At 39.6% G+C, this 24,243-nt stretch overlaps 1 long non-coding RNA gene across 1 annotated transcript in view; it reads right to left on the bottom strand.

The window, feature by feature from the left end:
* Positions 1 to 1,079: 1,079 nt before the first annotated feature.
* LOC141744446 (uncharacterized) overlaps positions 1,080 to 24,243 on the bottom strand; it is a 104,606-nt gene continuing 81,442 nt past the window's right edge. The window contains exons 6-8 of the long non-coding RNA XR_012587455.1: positions 21,333 to 21,409; positions 8,132 to 8,354; positions 1,080 to 3,281 (exon numbers count right to left, since the gene is read on the bottom strand). This is a non-coding gene — a long non-coding RNA (uncharacterized LOC141744446). The remainder of the gene's footprint in view (positions 3,282 to 8,131; positions 8,355 to 21,332; positions 21,410 to 24,243) is intronic.

A 24,243-nucleotide genomic window follows, 5' to 3' on the forward strand; every position in this document is an offset into this window, starting at 1 on the left:
TATCGCCTATTCTCCTATGTTTTTCAGACACGCAGCAATTTCTCCTCTTCTACCAACTGCCTTTATCCCTCCCTATGAACACGAGTCAAATAACATTCCTAACCTTTCATTAAAGGTATTAAAAAAAGTTCCTGTTTTGAGGTGTTGAATGACCTCAAATACCATCTGAGTCCAGATACATGTGATATTTTTGGGCCAGAGAAGCAGTAAAACACCCAGTTTTGCTGTCGAATGTAACATCAGTTTTCTCATTTGCTTTCCCCGTGGATGCCTCAGCTTGCCTAGCTGCAGATATGAGGGTAATGCTTTTTACGTGAGCAAGGCTTTCTTTTGTGTAGCATGTAAGATAAGAATGGAGGATTACAACTAACTAAGTTTTCACTCCAATCTACAGTAATGAGATGATGTATAATCAAAATACATACAAGTGGTTATACATAAAGGGTTTGATATCGCTGATCTTAAGGTAACCTTAAGTTTTACATGATTCCTATTTCCTGGTATATTTTGCATGTGGGAGAATGATTTAGTGTATACAAGCAAAAACGGCACCTTGTTCTTATATTCCCTTTTTTCCACAGTTTTTTGGTATAAGACTCTGCAGTTTGTATGCTCAAAATGTCTTTAACGGACCTAACGCTTTCTGTGAATGGTTTACCTGGTGCAATTTGTGCCTTTTAGATAGCAGAGAATTCTCTTTTGGGGGCATTTAAATGTCATGAAATGAGCCTGCTTATGGGAAACTGAGGGTACAAATCAATGTCTGGTTTTGGTTTTTTAAACCTGTTCCTTGATTTTCATTGTTACAACTTTTTATTTGTAATATAAAGCTGACCTGCTGGAGAATGTTGTGTGACTTAATCTGGTATTGTTTGTAGAACACTGGAAGATTCCTGAAGGGGAGGTAAGGTTGAACAAAACAAGTGCGTCGCTAGTAAAATCCGTTGCACACCAACTAAGATGCCAAGGAAATATGAACATCTTGAATGCCAATTCACAGCACTTTTGGAATAATTTCCCACAATAACTTCGTTCCACTCAAATGAAACAGAAACACAACAGATCAAGAACACACAAGCTTTGAAATAAGCAAAAGTTCTTTAATTAAATTTCTCATGATAAAGACTTTAAAAAGATAATTATTTTGCAGGCAGTTATTAAAAATAATGCAAGACACTAAATTTAGAGCTATTAGGAACAGGATAACAACAACTGTATCTAGACTTACTTTGCTGGTCTCAGAAGCGTATTTTAGCTCTTGTTTTTCTGTGAATTAAGACACTGATGTTGTTATGCTGCTTATCAGGGAAGGCAGTAGGTTGTATAGTTATCTCCTGATTGGGGCAAAATCACTACCCTGAAACCACACAACCTACTACCTCATCCTGTTAGAGCATCAAGCACATCTTCTGAAGCAAACTAACATTTCACTGTTTGCAAGTAAGATTCCCTTAGCACTTTCTAGCCCTCGTATTTCTTAGCATTAAAAAGACCACAATTGCCTCCTGTTGGCCCTTCCTCACAGTTTTACCTGGAAATCAGTCAGAATTGGTGGGGTGACTCCAGAGATATAAGAAGTACAGTGGCAAGCATTGTCCCTCCCAAATTAGCATTAGGTATTAAAAAAAACAAGTTAAACCAGCATACAAAAACTGATTAAAGAAGCCTCTTTACTTAGGGCTCAAGCATTTACCAGTTCCAGGGCAGAACATGAGCAACTGGAAGACATCCCCTTTGTTTTTTGTCCAACTATTCACTTCACAGTTTCTCAAACAGCCTATGCAAAGTAGATTTAAAGAGCTGCTGAATGAAAAGTGCCATTTTCCATTGAATATAAACACAAATGCTACAAAGTCATGGAGAAGTGGGTCAGCTGTTTCTCAACGGCCACTCTCATGGCAGTCTGAGAAAGCTGAACGTGAGCAAGCCCATTGCGGACTGTGTCATACCTCTGTGCCCTGCCACTTCCACCCCACCTTCCCTGAGAAAATGACAAAAAGGAAATTGCTTTTGCACCTGAATGAGAAGTATAGGAACCTAAACACCGTAAGGACATCTGTGTTCTTTCATAACCCTGCTACAAGAACCAAATCCAACATGTAGACAGTCTGAGACTGTTACGGTTGAAAAATATTTGCTTTGTCTTTTGAAGACCTATCCCACGACGATATCACAGCCACTTCAGGAAAGACAGTAGATTGTATAGTTATCTGACAGGCAGGGCATAACCCTAAAACTATACAACCTACTACCTCACCCCAAAGGACAGTCAGACTCTCATCAGATGAAACAAAAGCTGTATTCCCAGACAGCTGGATTCCTTGGTGACAACCTAGAAGACAAAAAACTCTGGGGACAAATATTAACAGTCTTGAGTCTGAAACAGTTTGCTATATACCAGTCGACATTTTGCTTAATGAGCTCGTTTCGTGTTTGAAACGTTTAATAGATTTGCAACTTGTGAAGTTACGTCAGTGACAAGATACACGAGGGGAAAGAGGATACAGCATTCATTTTTAATAAATGCACTTTCGTACTTCCAGCTCTGACATGACTGCATCTTATCAAACCAGTTTTGTCACTTCAAGAAAGGCATCGCTACGACTCAAAGAGAGTGGATGCTGATTTAGAGGGATTGTTTAACATGCTTCTAGATATTCCTCTGTTATCCTAACGGGGAAGAGCTGAGTATCTCTAACTGACTTTCTCAAATTCCGCACGGGTAAATCTACGACTGAAGTAAGAATTCGTCAAGACCGTGAGAAAATGTTATGGCCTACTTAAACAATATGCTACTCCTCAACGGACAGCAACCCAGCTCTGAATCAACGGCCAAACTAAACATACCTTACCCTACTCCACAGGCTTTGGTTAATATGAATGGCAAAAATGCCACTGTAGTATAACCTACTCTAACCTCACACGTATACTGGAGTTTGAGGGCATTGTTATTCCCCACCACCTGGTTTGATGGACAACAACACTTCTCATTCAGGGCAGATCTAAAGAAGTGTAAATAACTGCAATACCAGTCTATACTATAATATAAATACTGCTATTAAAGGAAACTAAGGAAACTTTCAAAGCAAACGTCCTAACTTAATCAGCTAATTTACTTTTTGTTAACAGTAAACTAAAGCAAATGACACATGCATCTTCCATACCCAAAGAAACTAAAGCAATGTTTCACTATACAGCAGATCTCACCCAAAGGTGGTGGTTCACATTTCACGGTAACTGAAGGGATCTTCCACTGCTTTCAGCATAATCGATATGGAGACCTAAAAAGAGAGGAACAAGAGAAAACACACACATATCAATTTCATTTCACTGCACACTGAAGCAATCATAAAGTGAGTGAGAGCACATGCAAAAGCAGAAGATAGCGTCTCTGTACATTTTCTCAAGGAGAACCATGCACAGCACCAGCTTTCTCACTTGGTTGTTATTACCACAATTATTCCACGGCCCATAGCGACCCCCAGGTTGAAAGAGACAGGCAAGAGACAAAGTATAGTGAAAACAGAAAAGGTATTTTTTGAGATTGACTTAAATGTTAAGAGCACTGCTGAGACAGCCAGAGAGAGGTATCAGCTACTTCACCTTCAAGGAACAAACACACTTTTAAACGAAACAGAGAAGGAAGGAGAATACAGATATCTCAACAAATTAGATATCAATGTGTTAATCTATAAAAGGCAATGTTATACCATTAACTTCAAAGATCATTTCACTGCAGTGGACTGAGACCGCGCGTAGAAAGAGGTTGCTGGTTACTGTGAGCTGTACATGGTGCATATTTGTTGCACAAAATAGGAATGGTGCAATTCTGTCCATGCTGAGACCACTGTATTGGAGCAACTACTGTACAGCCCCAGATTTCACATCTTATAACATCAATGCCCTTGTAGGCCAAAAAGGATATATATTAAAATATTCTCTGCATAATATACATAAAGAGTAGCATTAGAGATTTCAACATCTCATTAATGTAAATGGTAAAAATTGGTAGCAGAAGCTGCTCTCTAACCACTGTCAAAGAAACCCATTTGGAAAGCTCTGCAGCAGAAAGCATGATAGTCTTCTCTGTGTACTTAAGTGTTTTAAACGTCTGCATTTTCTTAGTGCCAGCTTTTTGACAAGGTCAATTACTTTCTGAATAATCCTCTGAAAAAACCCTACCCTGTACCTCTGTTTTTTAGATAAAATATTTGAAAACAAACATCTCCTTTATGCGTGTGTTCAGAGATCTCGGTATTTTTCCTAAGAGCCTAGAATTTGTATTGAAGCGTTGGCTAAAATTCTGTGCAGAAGTCAGTGAATTTTAGCAGTGCTGGGTGGGTACCTGTGTATTGTGCAGTCATCTCACCGAAAGTGCCTTCAGTGTAAAATAAACCCTACCCTTATATAAATATAACAGCATTGCATAACATAATTGAAGGAAAGCTGTGTATTGCGTGATTTACTTCAAAGTGAGACTTTTGTATAAGCATTTGCTTTATAGTGGAAGAATAAAAACAATGTAACCTTTCAGTGTAGCAGCTCTTTATGCTGGATGGTCCAGCGAAAACAGCCCAAAGAACCAATCTAGCGTTAAAAGGATGTGTCCGCAGTAGTGCAAAGCCCAAAATACCCCACAGACCCAAACACCTCCACCCCCTGGAAATTTGGGATGAAGATCCTACTCTTACAGCCGATTCCACTGACTCTAAGAGACAGAAGTGAAAATATCGATCCAAACAATGGCGATATTTTGGAAAGCCCGAACACGTTCTAGAGATTTACATTGCCTGCCTGTCTTTAACATATCTTGACTTCACTTTCACTTTTAAGTGCAATGCCATGTGGGAGATTGGAAAATATTCACCCATGTTGAAAAAATGGTGAGCTTTTATTAACCAATTCAAAAGGATTCTCTTCTTCTCTATGAGGATAACGATGTTAAAGACTCTTTTCTCTATGTGCAATTCTGATATAATGTTGCCTTAATGTATGTGTTCCCACACAAACAGTAGTTTGTTAATTCGCAAAGATATTGAGATAATGATTTGTGAAGTACCATAAACTTTGTGTAATACTATTTTCTGTAAGATCTATTATTATGGGTATCAGTAGCACCCATTAGCAGACGAAAATGGGAAAGAATGTGCTTTATGTAACACCTCAAATTAATTAGTCTTCTGCTCTCACAAGCTGCTCATAAACTTATTTTAATTGACTAGATCACCAAACAAGGATGAACTTTAAAATGCTTAATGAAAGGAAAATGCATGTTCATTTTCTTTCTATGAAGAAGACATGCATACAAAATAACTATCTGGCAAGAGTTCTGTTTCTAGTTTAACAACTGTTTAATACTAGGAAAAATATGACATTTCCACATTCCAGCTCTCACTGCTCACTGAAAAATGTGTTGGAACTGATGTTAATAAATACCTTAGCCGTCACTTCTAAAAAGGCACAGGGCCGAGTCCACTGTTTCTGTGACGTAATAGGAAAGAGGACAGTTTTAAAGTAGGGTTGTTGTATAATTAAATGCCTTACTAATTAGCAGACTCCAGGACAACACAGACCAAGCGCTTTGCATTTTCAGAGCACCTTCCACCCAAAAACTCAGAACGATTTACAAACGCAAAACCTCACTGGGCTCCCAGGAGGAAGGTAAATGCCCCGGGTGCAGGCCTGAGGTGCTGCACCGTGACTACTCTGGGGCACGGAGATGGCTCAGAGGCTAGCGACAAGGTAAGCGATTCCCCAGGAAGGCTGAGGGTCTGGATGCAGGCCAGAACAGCGGTTTCCAACATGTCTCCATATAATTACTATCTTCTGGCTTCCAAAGTGGTGTACAGTCACTGCTCCGCTCTTGCAGACTATTTATTAACAAAAAAAAATTTCACAAACATTTGCCGGCAAGAGCAGTTGTGGGGTAAATGGCTGAGGTTCTGCTACCCTGGATGCTGAGGCCAAGGGAAGCTTTCCGACTGAATTCAACAAGCCCTGGATCAGGAATTTGAGCTGCTACATCATCCTTCCAGGACAGGGTTGTGACAGAGCAGTACCATGGCAGGTAACTTTTCTGGAGATTTCAGACAGAAATTATTTGGTGGAGAGAAGGATTCAGTTTCCTGCGACCTACCTATGACAAACTTGACACACAATATTTTCAAATACATTTTTAAACAAATATATCAAAAATGATACACTGTCTTCATACACCTGGCATCCTTCAAGAAGTAAAAAGTATTCCACAAACACAGATTCTGTGACTCCTGTGAAGTACAACGTATATTGTGATCTTACCAACTACAGCTGCTTCTAAAATGGCAAATGACAGCTCTTTCCTCAGTTGTGAAACTTTCCTGTAATTTAATAATACAGGGTAGATTCTGCTGGAGCTTCAGGCAGGCAAAATGGGAAATACTCACAGGATCAAGCCTCCACAGCCTCCTCCTACATTCAGTGGACAGGCACAGGTTTTTCTAAAATTTGGTTCAGTTACGCTCTGGCTCTAGACAGTTCTATGTACGAGTGTTTGTCTTTCTCAGCTGGCTAGAGAAGAACATTAGCCTGAGTACACGAACTTTGTAAGATCTTTAACTAGGCTTCAGTATGGCCAGACTGTGAGTAGGAGAACAAATTTATCATTCTCTACCTTTGTGATAACGTCCAAACAGGTGATCAACTTTGTCTGTGGTGTTTGCTCATCAATGAGGTTTCTCACTGCTATCACGTTCAAGTGCACTGTTCTGGTTTCTACAAACCCTATTCACAGTTTTGCGTGGAAACATTTTCCTCAAAGTCATCAGGAGACTTCTTTTAAGAAGAGGCACAACTGACACGCTGTTGAAATCAATGGTGCACCTTCACTTGGCCTTGGTGGCTTTGAAGTAAGTCCTGATGATCCAATACACCACAAATTATGGGGCATAGAAGTTAAAGTCAACACTTCTGGATCCTTAGACATCTTACACACCAGAAAAGAATTTAGGAGCCAACAAGTACTTGCATTGAGCAGTAATTCTATTTAAATGAGTTGTATAATTTTTATTCACCTTTGTATACTTTTTTATTACATCATAGGTACTGTAACATGGTTCTATTTAATATATAATTTTAAATATTCACTGAAACCATTGTTTTTATCTAAGTGTTTGCAAACATTTGGGAAAAAGGAGCAGCTGTGAAATTACTCACTCTGTGGCTAAATGTGTCTGAGCTCTGCAATAGTTTATATATGTTCCTAAGATCTTGAACATTTTATGTATAAGGGAAAAAAAAGGCAACAGAATGTACAAAATACACAAATATATTTTAGCTTAAATAATTCTGTCTCACATACTGTAGCCTGACTACCAGCCCAGACCTGCACTGGAGCTTGTTACTCTCATGTGGATCCATGCAAAAGTCAAGGAAATTCCTCCATAGAAATGACTGCTCACGTATCATGTTTTAGAAAAGGTTTACAATGGTATCAAAAGAATGGGATGTGCTGAATGATAGCTGCTTTAACCTACTGAATGGGTGTAAAGAGAGATCTGGCTAGCAGGAAAGACAAGGAGTCAGTACTGGGTATACATCAAAGTTGTTCTGCACCTTCACAGACATGTTCTATACATATATGTTAGGCATTTCATAGCTTTACTGCTGTAAAATGCCTTGAATGTTGAACAGATGCTTCAAAAGGGAATGCATTAGGAAAAAGACAGTGTTCCATCAGAACAATACCTCATTTTTCTTGGATGTGGGATTATGTCTTCTAGTTATGCCAACTGCAGTACCTACACTGACAAAATTTTTATATTTCTCTTGCATTTATTTCTGAGTTTTGCTTATGTAATACTCTGAACGCTAAAAAGCCATAAAAGCTAGTATTCAAGAGAACGATGAAAACACTCAGAAACTCTCAAAGCTTCCACACAAAGAGAAATTAAACCAGGGCTGATCACTGGCTGCTCCATATGTTGCACTTGTATTCTTAAGCAAATAAGTATTTAAGGAGATACATTTTTTTTTTTTTAATAAACTCCAAAAGGAACGCAGAGCTGCTCAGTGTATTATGAGCTATTTGTTTTGTAGGACTTAAAATATTTATCTTCCGTGTTTTCCGAGCGTAATCTTTCCGTCCACTTACTTCCCAGCCGGGTTTGTTGTGTTCGCCCCGATGGGCTTTCTGCCCGGGTCTAAGATGGCTGCCAGGCGCGACACGGAGGGCGGCGGGAGCAGCAGCAGCGGCGGCGGCGGCAGGAGGGACTCACGCTGGGCTGCGTTCCTGAGCTCTCCGTGGCAGAAATGACGATTCCCAGGCACCGGTGCCCAGAAATCAGGGTAAGGCCGGCGTCCAGGGGAGACGAAACCTGTGTGGAAATGGCAAATCCACCGGGGGCAGGTGAGGTACCTCTTACGAAAAAACAAATGTTACAGGTACTCTTGATATCTTGCCACGCATAAAAGCAAAAATGCAAGGGCTGGATTATCTGGGAGATGAGTGTCTGCAGCAAAAGGAGATGATGCTGGTACAAATTAGGGATTGTTCCTTGTTAAGAAAAGAGCTACGGAAACGTGTCAGAAAAGAGCTATGGAAATGTGTCAGTTTTATTTTCTCTTGTCAGAGATGGCAAGAATAGAAGGGGCATATAACACCTTTCTTACAGTAAGCATTTCCCTAACATTCATAATTTATCTCCATGCCCTAATGCAGATTGTATTCATGCAGATGACACAAAAATGAAATATTAATTACACCCCCCCCCCCCCCCCAAATATTCACTAATTTTAGGAAGTTGATATTCACTTATTTTTGGAAGAGTTGAACTTGCATAACTCAGCTGGTATCACTCGGATTTGCTTAATATCTCTGAACCCAAAATCAGACACTTAAATTCAGCACCCTTATCTTCTGTTTGATATGCGATGTCCCAACTCTTCAAAGTTGCGCCTTTCACACTTCTCGAGTCCCGTAAAAAAAAAAAAGGTAACTGGGCACAACCACTGATGAAGAGAACAGTCAGGATCACAGTCTTCCAATCTCTGTAGCTAAATACTCAGACATCCCACAGGCAATTACTTGAGTAATGTTTTTAAGCGCTTTTTGATGGAAAAAAAACCTACTACACAGAGAATCTTAAATAAGCTATCTGACTTTTAAGTCAATCAGATCTGGCTTTTTTAATATGTGCAATTCATACAGTATCACACTTAACCCTCTGTGGTAGTACTTATAGGAAGTGTTATGTATTCCAGTTCCTTACGTAAACTAGGAAAACAACCAGAGTCACAAGATTGTGAAAACAATGATAATCTGACATCTTCCGAAAAACTGCCGTCCCCAATCTTAACCCACAAATTCCTTCTTGGGAAAACAGAATTTTCACTCTGAAAGGGATTTAAATCCTTGGAAATTGTTTTCCATGCTAAAAGACATGCAATAAACCAGTATGTGCTAGTCCTAACTTAATTAAGAACCAAGAGGGAATGTCTGTCAGGGTATGTTCTAAGCCTCAGCAAGAAACTAAAATTAATTTTGCAGAAATGCAGCTGCACCAATAATTCTAGTTGTTAGGAAAATATCTTCTGCCCTTTGACCCATAAGGCTTTAGTTTTAAATTTTAGTCCTTCATGAGACCAAGCAGCTGACAAGCAGGAGTGAGGATGTGAGTAACCTCGGACCCAGGATTAGACCAAGGGGCTAAATAACCCAGCATTACATGGATTTAGCCTAAAATTCTGTATTTACATCAATGCACACTTAGATTCGCCATCACCACAAACAGGATAAAGTTACTCGAGTGCTAATGAAGAATAACCTTTTTATTATAGCAGACAAGCAAAATCCATCCTTTACAAACTGTTCCATTTGTCGTGATCACTTTAGACCCGTAGCATTTGAAATTGTGGATAGCATTATGCGAAAAGCTGGCATAAAATCTCCAATCTATGTAGGATGTTTGTTTAAAAATGTTGTTAAAAGCTTAAAGTTAATTTCCATTTCAGAACGATGTTCTGAGGTCTGGACTGCATTTTGGCTAAAGCCACTGGGCTTGTTCAGCCTGACAGTTCAAAAGCAGAAGTCTGGAAGTTCACATACGTTAACAAAGGGAAAATACTTGTACAGGCCTTGCAAACCAAAACTGCAGCGGGCTGTTTATTTCTGGTTACTTCTTTGAGGGGGTGAGGTGAGGCTATAGGTGAGGCAGCACCTCAAGTACTGTGTTCAGTTTTGGGCCCCTCACTACAGGAGGGACGTTGAGGTGCTGGAGTGGGTCCAGAGAAGGGCAACAATGCTGGTGAGGGGTCTGGAGCACAAGTCTTATGAGGAGCGGCAGAGGGAGCTGGGATTGTTCAGCCTGGAGAAAAAGGCGCTGAGGGGAGACCTTATCGCTCTCTACAGCTACCTGAAAGGAGGCTGTAGCCAGGTGGGGGTCGGTCTCTTCTCCCAAGTAACAGCCGATAGGACAAGAGGAAATGGCCTCAAGTTGTGCCAGGGGAGGTTTAGACTGGATATTAGGAAAAATTTCTTCACTGAAAGGGTTATCAAGCATAGGAACAGGCTGCCCAGCGAAGTGGCTGAGCCACCATCCCTGGAGGTATTTAAAAGGCAGATAGATGTGGTGCTGAGGGACATGGTTTAGTGGTGGACTTAGCTCAGCTAATGGTTGGACCCAATGATCTTAAAGGTCTCTTCCAACCGGAACAATTTCATGATTCTATAGAAGACCTGATCCAAAAAGCCCGTTTGCAAAAGCAAGCATTTCCATTGACCCTGTCAGACGTTCTCGTGTCCCTGTTAGCCGATGGCTTTGCCAGGCCATGGCACACCAGGGGACAGCGTGAGGCCTCCACCAGCCGAGGGACAGGCTGCAGCCAGGGCGGCGTGCCTGCCTCGGGAGGTGCAGTGCCTCCCCGGACCGCGTCCTGCCCTGCCTCCCCTTCCTCTGCCATCCTCCTGGAGCCCGAGCTGGGTCCTGCTTCTTGCACTCCTCCAACTCCCGGGGACCTCCCTGAATTTGCCGCTAACAACATTGCTAATTATTGAGATCCCTTTCTCCTTTTAGTTATTGCTTCTCTTTGGTTGCCAGCCGATGATCTCTGTGCACAGTAACAGCTTTGTTACCACCCTTTGATACTGTCTCAAGTTGTGTTATGATTTAAAAAAATATACACATGTGCTTTTGTCACGATTACTTTGCTTCTGCTCTGATCAGTTGTTTTCCATTCGGAGTACTCCACGCTGCGGGCACAACAAAGACACCGAAAAGAAGGCTTACACATAACGCTCGCTGCATGAGCTAATTAGATTACCAGCCTCATTAGCCATCCAGTGCCAAGCCCAGTCCGAGACCCACACCAGGTTTACATGACACAAGTCTTAAAAAGGCGAGGAAGAGGGGGAACCACTGAAAATTGCTGTTTTCACCATGAGGGCCCAATTTGGCCATTTGTGCTGAGGGGTTAAAGGCTTTTGGAGTGCCGGGGGTGACTGGGGCCATGACACCGATACGGCACTGGCTGGCATGGGGAGATGCTCCTCACGAATTACAGGCGAGGAGCTCGGGTGGACAGACACACGGCGCTGCCTGCTCCGCTCCCTCTGCACCACCTTCGGTTTTCTCAGGTGACCGGGGCTCTCCACAGATTTGCTCTACTGTAAGTCTTTTTACCCGAGACTAAAGCTTTCACGGGTTAAATGTTCATTAATGGACTTAAAGCAGGGCTTCAGGTGGTAGAGTGTGAGCAGACCTGTGCCAGAGCTCAACGGTGTGTTAGACTCTCTGTGTCCATTATTCATGATGCTGTTGCCACAGGCCCTAATTTTACATAAATGAAAGTCACAAGAGAACTGTTAGGATGAGCAACTAGGAAAAGCACAGGAAAAGAGCGCCTCGTCAGTCGGTATTAAAGACACGGTTTAGTATTACATTTTCTGATTTTGAAGCCTCTTGGGAGTGGAAATACGCAACACATTTTCTCTGACGAGTGACAAGATGAAACTCAAAATCTCGAAGACGGTCTTTAAAATCAATTTCTTCATGTCCTCTGCACAACTCCATTCCAATTCCCCACATATGAAAAATACATAACCTCTTATCTCCAAATTCATGTGCCTTACAGTTCCTTTTAGCTCCTACTTAAAAACTACTAAAATCTTATCTTAGCTATCATGTAAGCTATTGTTCTGCGCCTGCTCTGGGATGCCAGAAAACTTCAGAATTTAAATTCTGTCAGGCAAGGAGCATATTATACCTTCTCTGAAGACAGAAACATGCACACTAATAGCATCAACCCAGCAATACAGCAAGCAGACTTGGTGCAACTGAAATAATTAATTCCCCTCCCCTTATCAACATAACAAATAAAGTCATATAAAAATACCTACTTTTCTATCTCACAGCATTTATAGCAAACATATTAGACAGTATTTAAACATTTTCCTGTAGGAGAAATGACTTTGAAATAAGCTTCAGGCACAGAATCCATGACATGTAAATTAAGATATACTTCACAAGATATATCTTAGTTGTGAAAGTAGGTCATGTATTAAAGGCACTTCCAGACTGTTCCTTGATGTAAATGTTCTGAAAACATTCTTGTGTGTATAGAATAATATTTTAATTATTTATCAGACTTCATTCTCTAAGAACAGCAAAGGAATGCGTATTTCTAAGAATCTTCATAGGGTAATTATAAGTACTTCTTTGTAACCTTTGTAACTTTATGTAGCATACACTGAATCCCTAAGGGAACTGCATCTTGGAAGCACACCACAGAAAAGTTGATACAGTAGAAAAAGTTGATGTATAAGATCACACGCTGCACATGTTGGGATCCTGACTAAAGAATATCATGACATTTGCAGACTTTTACTACCTTGCATTATTTTGGGACTCTTGGAATTTCCTCAAGACTGGTGTTGCGTATTTGTTCACCTGGCTGTGAGCAAGTTATTCCATGAGTAAAGTTAAAGAGAAAAAAAAAAAAAAAAGGAGAGAGAAAGTAAGAAAGCAAAAGTCTATGTGTTTGTAATACGAATTGAGTTTCCAGGCCAGAATGTCTATTGAGAGAATCTAAAAAAACGCGAGGAAATTCAAATCAGCACTACTATCAATTTATCCACTAGGTGTCACAAAATAATCATACAACCAGATGAAAAGCAATTATACGTAAAATGCGTCAGTGTACTACATCAATGAAGTGCCGCTTTGAAACGAAATCTGTTACAAGAGCAGATGCAGGAAAATGTCATGAATCTCATGAATATACATACTGTCAGGAGTGTATGGGAACCTGAGCCATGACACACAAAAGCTGTTGCTAACCACGGTGTATGTCATGTAATGGATTCACATACAAGCATATAAATGTGCCATTAAAAAAAAATCTTCCTAAATCGTAAAAGTGGTATCATCAGTTCTCACAATCACAAGTCTTACGCTTCTTGCTTTTTAATGCTTTAGCTACTGAACTAATGTATTATGTCAGATACTCTACAAATACTTAAAAATCCCTCCTGACTACAGGGAAAACGCTGCAAAGAAAACAAGTTCTGAAGGCTAAAATTTATGAGGGGAAGAAATAAAAATATATTGTTAATATTACTATAAAATCACAACAAATGTCAAACGTTGGAATTGGCAATAACATGCTGATAGGCACTCTTAGATCCAGACTGTTCTTATGGAAGGGTGTACTGTGAACATTAGGGCACAAAATTACCGAACCATTCTGTAGCCATTATTCATGAGATATTAACCTCTACATTGGAGGTATTTTTGTTCTTAAAAAAAATTCTGGACCATTCTAAATTCATAATTACATGCACACCAGCATTCCTCCCAAACACTGACTGCATTAAAGGATCAAGGCTGGGGTGCTGGAATGGGCACTTTGTTTTCCAAAATGGTTCTTTAATAACAGTAACTTTTCCTCAGAGTTGCATAAAATTTTTATGGGCCAAGTAGACTCCAGTGTGAATTTATCATTATCTGTATTCACACGTAATCCACACATCTAAAAATATTGTAATGAATAGTATATGCAACATCATAAAGTAGAACAGGTTGTTTAGATAAGAGGAGGCAACATACCCTGGACATTTTTTATCATATAAACATAACAGTAACAGGGCTATATACCCTCTGCTGACAAGTGCCATTTCATAAAGCCAGCCTAAGCGTTGTTAAAAACCCTTCCCCCTTTTCAGAAATGCAGTGAAGGAACATATGCCCTAACAACTGCACTACATGTTTATATTGCATTTTATATGTTTTATCGCGGTTGTAAAAAGCAAGCATTTTCAGAGTGTAATTAAGCTCACACGACAAGGTTTCGACTTTTTACATAGTCTTTCTTTATAAGATGTTCTTTCTAAATGTCAGAGCTGCCCAACAGTTTTCAAAGCTTTGAAATACTTTCTAACTTGCAGATCATAGGAGGAAGCTTTCCTTCCCTCCAGTTTTCCCTCCTTTTTTAAGCAACTCAAATATTTGTGCTTACAGGAACACAGGTACAAAGCCGAGAGTGCTGGTTTTTTGCTTCCAATACTAGCATAACTTTATCCATATATGCTAAAAGAATCTGGTGGTTGTGAAATATACTTTCAGAAAAACTGAAAACTATTCTCTGAAGTTTTCCCCACGTTAAAACCATTATCTGACTTTAAAGAACCCTCCCATGATCTCCATTTAAGCTGACAGAATTCAGAGCCTTGTGAAGTCAATGAGAATTTTGTTATCTGACTTCAGTGAAGCTGTGATTTCACTTTAGGCAGAACCATACAGAAGAAATGCAGAGGTAACTATTCATTACATAAGCCCCTGACTCTTTTGATACCAGAAGGTGAATTGATCCAATGTACAATATTATTAATTCCACTCTAATTTTCAATGAGTTGTTCCTTTTTGATCTGCCAGTGGTCCAAGTCTGCAGTATCATTCTTCTTGTAGTCTTTGTTATGGACAGAATCAAAGAACCACAGAATAATTAAGGTTAGAAAGGACCTCTGGAAGCATCTAGTCCAGCCTCCTGCTCAAAGCAGGTCTAATTAGATCAGGTTGCTCAGACATGTATCCAGTTGAATCTTGGACACCTCCCAGGTGCCCGCAACCTCTCTGGGCACCTGTCCCAGTGCTTGGTCACTCTTTGGTAAAAAGATTTTCCTTGTATCTGACTGGAATTTCTCGAGTTCCAACTTGTGGTTGTTGGTCCTCATTCTATTGCTGTGCACCTCTGAGAAGAGGCAGGCTCCATCTTCCCCTTACCCTGTGATCAGGTACTTGCAGACAGCAATAAGTTCTCCCCTTTGTCTTTCTTTATGCAGCCTGGACAGACCCAGCTCTCTCAGCTTCTCCTTGCTTACCATGTGCTCCAGCCCTGGCTAGACTGGTGGCCCTCCACGGGACTCGTGCCAGTATGGCAGTATCTTCCTTGTACTAGGGTGCCCCAAATTGGAGACAATACTCTAAACACAGTCTCACGGGTGCTATAAAGAGGGGAGGATCACTCCTCTAGAGCTGCTGGCTATAGTTTTGCTAATGCAGCCCAGGATGCAGTTGGCATTTTGCCAGAAGGGCACATGGCTGGCTGACGTCAACTTGTGCACCAGGACCCCCAGATCCTGTTCTACAGAGCTGCTTCCTACACAGTTGGCCCCCAGCCTGCTTCGTTATAATCTCACTGATGGCAGTATATATACCATTTCTTAAATTATCAATATTAAAAACTTTTTTTTTTTTTTTGTCATTTGAAAGCTTATCTGTCCTACGCCTCACTTGGTCTCAAAGTACCATGAGTAAAACAGCTTAGGAATGTGAATGTCCAGCAAATGTGCTTCCCATTAGCTCTTAATGCCATAAATTGAAAATCCTTCATACTACTGCTAGAGAAGTGCTTCCACTCAAATCTTAAAGGAGCTTTAGACAAGATAGTAAGTCTCAACAGCAGCATACAAGACACTTACTTTTGCACAGGGCAGGCTTGTAAATGCATGTGGTTCAGAGGTCCTGCACTTATGCATCAGTATTTCACTTACAATGGAATAATTTTAAATTACATTAAGGACTATAATCATATTCTACTATCATTTACTTTTTCATATCCTCTGCCACTAGAAATAAGCTTGAAGCAAGACACCCAGCCCCAAGTGCACTATTCTGGGAAAGTTCAGATTTAGATGAGAACATTTATGCTCATAACTACACGATTTTTAAAAAATCTTAATTCAATATGAATAACCAGTTCAAGTTGTTTTCTGCTCATTAGTGAGCAGTTGGAAGGAACTGGTTAATCATTGTTAGCCATCTGCTTTGGAGAATCAACACTGTACAGAACCTTTTCTGCAGGCAATGCAAAACCACAATGCACGAAGAGCACTAAAGGAAAATCCTGTTTTCAGCTATGTTTTTTTTTTTCAGTGCAGGCTAAAATGGTAAATATTTTGTGGTTAACCCCCTCTCACTCTTTGACAGCACTTTTCTCTGGACAGTGGTCTCTGTGGTACATACCACATCATTTAGCAGTCCCTATAAAGGTACAGCAATAGTGCTGTGGAGAAGCATTAGTGGTCTGCTCAATAACAACTTACTCATGGACAGCCAACCATCAAACCACAAGGTCACCTTTCAGAAGGATGTCAGAAGGCTGCAGGCCACATACAAGATGCCACCTGTGGACTTTGCTGTAATTTACATTGTTAGAACACAAACCTACAGAAATATTAGCAACATTATTCATTTCCACTCCCCCCCTCCTCATCATTCTTCACAGATGAACGGTAAGCTGCTCCTGTGGACTCTCCATTGGATTTCCTGGCCAAAAATGAACCTTTCAGATATTTGCAGTTCTCTCAGGAAGGCTCCGAATTCGCTAATTAAAACCAATTTTAAGTTCTTCTAAATATACAGGCCAGGACTTAAAATGTTGTATTGAGTCAAAAGAAGCATTTGCCTCCTCACAGAAAAAGTGAAAATGAAAGAATAAAATTGGTTGACTATCCATGCTACTTTCTGCCTCATCTTCCCCATCTAGTGAGACTGACAAGAGCTGTGTCATAATTAGAGATGGAAGAAAGCTTCCATTTTTAGATTAGTTTTGGAATTCAGAATCTTCCTCAAAGCATGCATGTGCTTGAAAATGAGGAAAAATATATGTGAAAGATGTAAAAACGTTCCACTGAAACACATGAAGATTGCTGGGAAAAGGCACTTCATAAACGGAGGTTTTATTAAAATATACATTGCTAACAAGTGGCAAAAATCTCAGAAGAACTGCTGAGCGTGAGAAAATCAATACTGCTAGGCTCACTCTCCTGCCCAAGATCTAGCACTGGGGGCCATAATTCAGGTTATTAAAGTCTTTTTTCAAGATTGATTAAAGTTCATTTTAGTAACATCAGCAGGGAACCCTGGCTCCAACGATCCTAATATTGAGAGTGCTAAAGACTGCAGTCTTCCAGCAGAAAATAAAAGCGTGTTTCTCTAGGCCATCTTGAAAACACAGAACTCACAGTGTATTCAATCATTAGAAAGGCCTGTCAGTGAAAAATATTTTTGCTTTAAAAAACCTCATAAAAGGAACACTGGGAAATGTTCCCTCTGACTTCTTCTTGCTCAAGCCATAAACTTTAATCATCCTCCTTTTCTTTGCAGATCTCCTGAGATATATAACAACAAGGGAGACCTACTCTTGCAGATTTCTGAGACCTGTCAATGGTTTGTAATTTGAGGTAACTGGTACCAACAGAGGTCTTAAAAGGAGATCATCCAGTAAGCCTTTGGAGACTTTAGGGTTCAGGACCCAGCATTGTCTAATGTGCACTACAGGACTTTCTGAGAGTACTGTTGGGAGTCCCCCTCTATTAAGCTTGCAGCAAGAGAAAGAAAGATTTAATGAGAACAGTTCACAGAAGAGCTGCATTGTCTTCCAAAAACTCAGCAAAAGAAGTCTTTGGAACAGAGAAGAGAGTAAGGTGAGAGGGAGGAAGGTCCTTTGGGTGTGCAGAGATTTGAGAGCGCTGGATTAATTTCACAACTGTACCACGTATTTCCTTCATAATCTTGGGCAAATATTTGGGTCAGGCTTTCAGAAAAGTAAGTTCAGTTCTTCTGGCTTCTTTAGATGTTAAAATAACTAGTCAGACTTTCAAAGGCAAACTGCAACCTGGCTGTTGGTCTCTGCAAAAACATTACAAGATGAGTTGACCCACGCTGAATGCTTTTAAATATCCAGCCTCAACTGTTGAGGCTATACATCTAAAAGTGCTCACGTCTGTGCTTCACTTCCACACCTGTAAAATATTATGTTCCTATTTCTATGAGCTGAGGAGAACAAATTTGTAACCTCCACAAACCAGCTTTGATAAACAGTGATAAGATCATATAAGTAGGTAGACTGATACAGGGAATCTGTTTCCAGGGGACCCATCTCCCCTGGCTTTGACAAGAAGGGAACTGTGTTTCTACAAACCCCAAACTCACGATCATGAGATGCTATTGATGCCAGGGTAGGTTGCTCTAAACTCTGCAGGGAGCCTGGCCTTCTGGCCAGTCATGGGAATGAGGAGGGCACTTTTCACTCCTTTTTTAAACAGAGACAAGTGCCCCTCTAACATGTGTCGAGCTCAACTGTTTGCTGTGCAGGTTATTATTATGTAGTATCTCATAAAGCAGAGATATTTAGATCAAGATCTGACTTCCCTTCCTAAACTCAGCAACGTTCTTTGATAGCAACAGGATACTTAACCAAACAATTCAGATCCTGGTTCTGAGAGATTAAGACTATGTCAATACGGACATCTTAATCTAACTTCAAACTCCTAAAGGTGTCTTAAAATACCCTGCATCTACCATAAAGGTCTCTAGCTGTCTTAAAATTTAACTAAAACATTTGGACTTCGATGAATTAAGATTAATGGATCCACGCTCAAGAACAAACTCCTGGCATTCCAGATCACCCTTGTAGCATTCCCTCAGAAGGAATCCAGTGTTTCTTGACCTTATTTTTCCAGAGCAATATGGAAATACTTTAATTCATTGCTCATTAGGGTGAGAATGGCACAGACAGACCTGAAATACCTGCAAAAGTTCTCCCTTTCATCCCTCAGCTGGGTCCAGCAGAAGCTGCAAGTCAAAGGCCTTGCCAGCAGGAACTTCACACCAATTGACTCCACATTCTGCAGCCATTTTTCTAAGAAATTGTTACATTTGGTAAGTTTGATTTAAAAGACCCATCAGGAAGATGCATCAATAGTTTTCTGCAGAAATGTAAGAGTAGAGGAAAAGCAGATTATTAATGCTATAGCATCACCCTTAAAGTTGGCAGGAATCAGGCACAGTAAAACAGAAGGCGTGGGCAAGTACTTTCAGTCTTCCTTTATGCCAATACACAGGTATATAGGGCTGCACTCTTGTAGACACAACCCAAGACAGACATAAGAAGTCTATACTCTGATTTTTTCTTGTGGATATATCCACATGAATGTCTTTGGTTGAGGATCATGTATTTTTCATATAGATTTTCCACAAAAATCAACAGCCTTTCTCTAGCATTCAATTCATTATCCACACTCCCCACATTGCCCCATCAACATTTTATTTGAAGTATCAGTGATAGCATCCCATCAACATTTAATCGCCACTTTCTATAACTGAAGCGTATTAACTCTTGATTTCACCCATGCTAAGGTTTATCCTTCTCCTTCTTTTAAAATTCTAATGATATTAAAAATAAAATACCTTTCTAAAGCATGACTCAGAAATGCATAATATTCCTTTCTTCAACTCATGGTAAAGGAACCAGATATAAGCAACGGTAAAAGAATTCTCTATTCTAGTCTATAGCTTTATACTGAATCTTGGGTGTCATACGAACAGGACTTTTAAAGAAAATGTCAACAACTGTAACAGTTACATAAGATACAGTTAGAAAAATATTTTGCAAGGAAAAATGACAGTTTCTGTCACTTGAGAAGATGATTTATACTTCTGTTTTAGAATGCAAGCAGCCAACATGTGACCTGACATTTACTAAAGGAAATAGAAGAGACGTTCAGCAAGATTACAAAAGGAAAAGCATTAATCGCTCTATACCAGCAGTTCCTCTCTGTATTACAGAAAGATCTGCATAGTCTTCCTCTCAACATTATGCAAAAAAATAAAAAGAGAGGTCACAATAACAGATCTCCCTTTTGGCATTTTGTGTTAACTTGCTCAATTTACGAAGGCCATCTGGTGCTGTTTACGCTGGCCTTTTTGCATTGTGTCTCATGTTGTTCTTTATGGACGAGCATGATTCACAGTTCACATTAATTGTGTGTTTTAAGTTATTTTGCAAGCAAATTTGTTGGTTAAAACTGCATAAAGAATGTATAGCTGCCGATGTACACATTCCACACGTGACAGAACATAGTGAAAATGCAATTCCAAATGCAGGGATGTCCAAAAAGGAAAGACGGCAGGTCAGGTGAGCTGGCTTTCATTGCTGGCTCTATTATCTACCTCCTGTATGACTTGAAATGATTACACAAGCCCTTTGGGGCTCATTTTTATCACTTGTTAAATGGACATCATAATTCCCTATCTCACAATGATACTATGAGGTTTATTCATTAATGGGTTCAATTCAATGCTGAGCAGATGGTCCATACAAATTTTACGCATCACTGAAGTAACATTTAACCTCAGAACTAAAGTGGCATATAGTTTCGTGCCAGTCTCTTAGCAGTCACCGTATAAATATTACACAGTCACATTACTGAAAATATCTGAGAGATAAGAGTTGTTAGTAGTGCTGATTTTGCATTCCTCAAGTTACAAATGTACAGTACGATGAATGTAAAAGAACATATTCCTTAAATGCAGTGCAAACCAGGTACTGGCACATCTCCTTGTAATGGTTATAAATGACAAAGAAAAGAGAAAATGGTACAACTCCTGGATTGAGGGTACGGTGATCCAAATGAATCCATGAAATGATTATTTTAAAGTCTCAGGAATGACCACTAATAGTGGCTGGAGGGGTTTCAGTTTGGTGTTGGGAAAAGGATTGTTTTTACTGGCCTCTACCAAAAAAACAGTTCATGAATGTGACTGCCATTTACCTGTAGAAATACAGCTACAATTCATCATAGCAACGAGTTTAAAGGTGTATTTTAAAGATATTTATAAAGATATAAATGCTTACTTTGCTTACTCTGGCAATCAAATGAAAGAAAAAAGTTCTTTTCAAAACATCTTTTTCCAGGTTTCTGAAGACTATTTTTGAACTTTATTGCCAGAAGTAATCTACCATGAAGACCTAAGCACCAGCAAGAAATGAATCCCCAGTGTGATTGCTATGCGTACCTTGTCATTTCCTCTGCATAGATGACGAATCTTCACTTCTTTCGTCTTCTAACTTGGTTAGAAGTAAGTTATTCTTTCTATTTCAAAAAAGAAAGAAGGAAAAAAATTAAAATTTATATGTTATCAGTAGAGGGAAAAAAGTGAGAAAAAGACATACAGTTATTAAATGCAGGCCTTCCAAAGTCTATTCTGCAGGTGAGGAATGTGCTTCAGTAGAAGACCAGTGTCCCTTCAAACTTACTTTGAAAGCCTTAATCACGGGTAAGTGAGGCATGAATGGCACTTTGTACAGGGATGACTCTACCCTCAGGGAAGCACTATGACTTAAGATTTCCGAGACTGCTCAATTTAGCTGCCACAAACCTTGAAAGCTTCAAGTAAAAAAGTCTCCTCTACTTTCACAGACAAGCAATTTTAAAGAAAAGTTGCCAGATAAAAATATTTCAACCTTTACTCCTGACTATCAACCTTGTTTTCAGTCCTTTAAAATTACTATACCAATTGGTAGTAGAAAGATTAACTGTTCTCCGACTAATCAACCAAGCATGCACATCAATATATCATGTATAAATTATTCATAAAATGTAGTATTCAGCAGTTTAATCTCAGTAGCCAGCGACACTAACATTTTTTGATAATGCATTTGTGTCAGTAATACCTTTGCATATGCTTTGTAATCACAGTAAAATATAGAAACCACTAATTACATATAAAAATATACACAGTACGGTGAAATAACAATTTTGTTTTCTTGTACTGTGACAGCGATAGAACTATGGGGAACATGAAACGACACCCTGGATAAATTATTCTGGGTCATCCCAAAGAAGTGATGCTATGACGGTTCTCTGACTATTCATCAGACCGCATGCTAAATCTATTCACTTCTTATTGCTTCTAGCTTTATTCAGTTTATTCTGCTGCTGTTTTTTGAAGAAAGGTTACTTTTCTCCATAACATCCTTAAAATTTGTATATATGCAACAGCCCATCAAATCTCCTGTTTTCCTCCAACAAAAGACACCTCCCATTTTGGCATTTCTCAATCTGTGACCACCATAATATGCAAGTGCTTCACAACTCCTGTTGAATGCTACCCTCGCAACCCCGCAGTAGGAAAATTATTGCCTTTGTTTATAGAATATGAAGATAAAGAGACAGAGAGAGGATATAGCTCACTTTGTCTAAATTAAGATAATAGAATCATATACGGTAACAGTAGATAAAGGGTCCTTCAGAGAGAAATCTGTAGTACATATCTAACATAGGTACCCTGAACCAACCCCTTAGGAGTCTCTCTCTTTTTCTCTCTCCGTAGCAGCAGCTCAGGAATTACCTATACGTGCACCTAAAATAAATCCAAATGTAAGTGAATCTTCTCTTCACTGCAAGTCTAAGAGCAAAGCCCTGTAAAGACTTAAGCATCCTAAAAATTAGGTTTGGGTTACCCACTGTGAGATACCTGGCCTTGGAATGAAATACAGTAAGGCATCAGAGTTTCCCACACAATCTACAAGGAGAGCTGAAGACTTCAGACTGGTATGCCTATGCTTGGATATCAGGTCTTCATATCAGTGTTTATTCACTCCTCATTCTATTCCTCTCTTTCTGTGAAGATAGCTTTCATAAGGCTTCCCCCCCCCCTTTTTTTACTTTACATCCCAAAATGATTTTCTATTTTTTCCCACCTGTTTCAGTATCTTTCACTCCACAGTACACCTTTATATTTTCCCCACATTTTTGCTTTGCTAAGATTTTTCTCTCTTTTGTTGCTGCTTCCATAGTCCACCTAAGTACTAGAATCGTCTGGCTTATTTTTCTCAAAGCCACCATCTCAGCACTGCTTTAATTTGCTTTAGTGGTCAGAGACCAGCTCCTCTTCTTCTGCTCCTTTGGTGACATAATACTTCACTCTCTATTTAACTTACTCTGAAATGTGCCAGTACATCTGTGTACCATTTTGAACAGCTGAAAGAATTTATTTTAAATTGTCACACAGTTTATTAATAATGAAGAAAAATGCATGTGTATATTTTTCCTTAAAATAGAACACAGGTACTGTACAAAAATGTACACTAAAATAATCTTTAGCCTCAGTCAGACATGTGGCCAATGGGAACCCACAGGCAGCAAAGAAGTCCAGACACAAGATGGGATAGAAATTCAAGAGATAAAGAAACTCTTCAAACCTGACTGCCTTAAAGCTGTGTAAAGAATACGTGTTGATACAGTGCCATATTGAGATTTTATAGACATGGTTTTCAGACTATTCCATTATTACGGAAGGCTACAATCCCACAGATGTTTAGACATGAAGGACTTTACTCAGTCACATCACTGTTTTCATGACTGGGTCTTAAATTCCTTCTCCAGAGAATTAATAAGAAAACCCTCACTCTTACATTTATCATAGAAGAGCAGCAGTTGCCAGATATATTTCCGCTGAAACATGAGAATGTTCAACAAGAAACACCATGTTAAGCTTGTGTCCCTTTTCTGAAATGCACTATGCCCATGCTTCAAGGGCTTCCAAGACTTAAGTTAAATATGGGATTCAAATTAAAGGTGCGTTTATGTATTGTTCAGAACTGGGACATTACTTAACATCAGACACATTGTTCCCCAAGCAACAAATACGACCTTCTTTAGCGAGAACCATATTTTAACATGGTGAGTAAAAGCAAAAAGAGAAGACAAACAGCAGGAGCGTGTTAACTACAGTATTTGAGACAGTAAAGTGATACAGCCTGACAGCCAGAGAACTAATGAGAGTGCATCTCTAGAACAGAGAGTAAAATTGTCCTTTGTACTTAATATCTACACACTGAGATAGTTAAGCAAATCTACATCTAGTTTTAGCCAAAGTCACAGAGCTGTTGGTTCCTCACTAATCCAATGCACCAAAAAAGGGT

Source organism: Larus michahellis, chromosome 1 (assembly GCF_964199755.1).
Source record: "Larus michahellis chromosome 1, bLarMic1.1, whole genome shotgun sequence".
NCBI classification, from domain to species: domain Eukaryota; kingdom Metazoa; phylum Chordata; class Aves; order Charadriiformes; family Laridae; genus Larus; species Larus michahellis.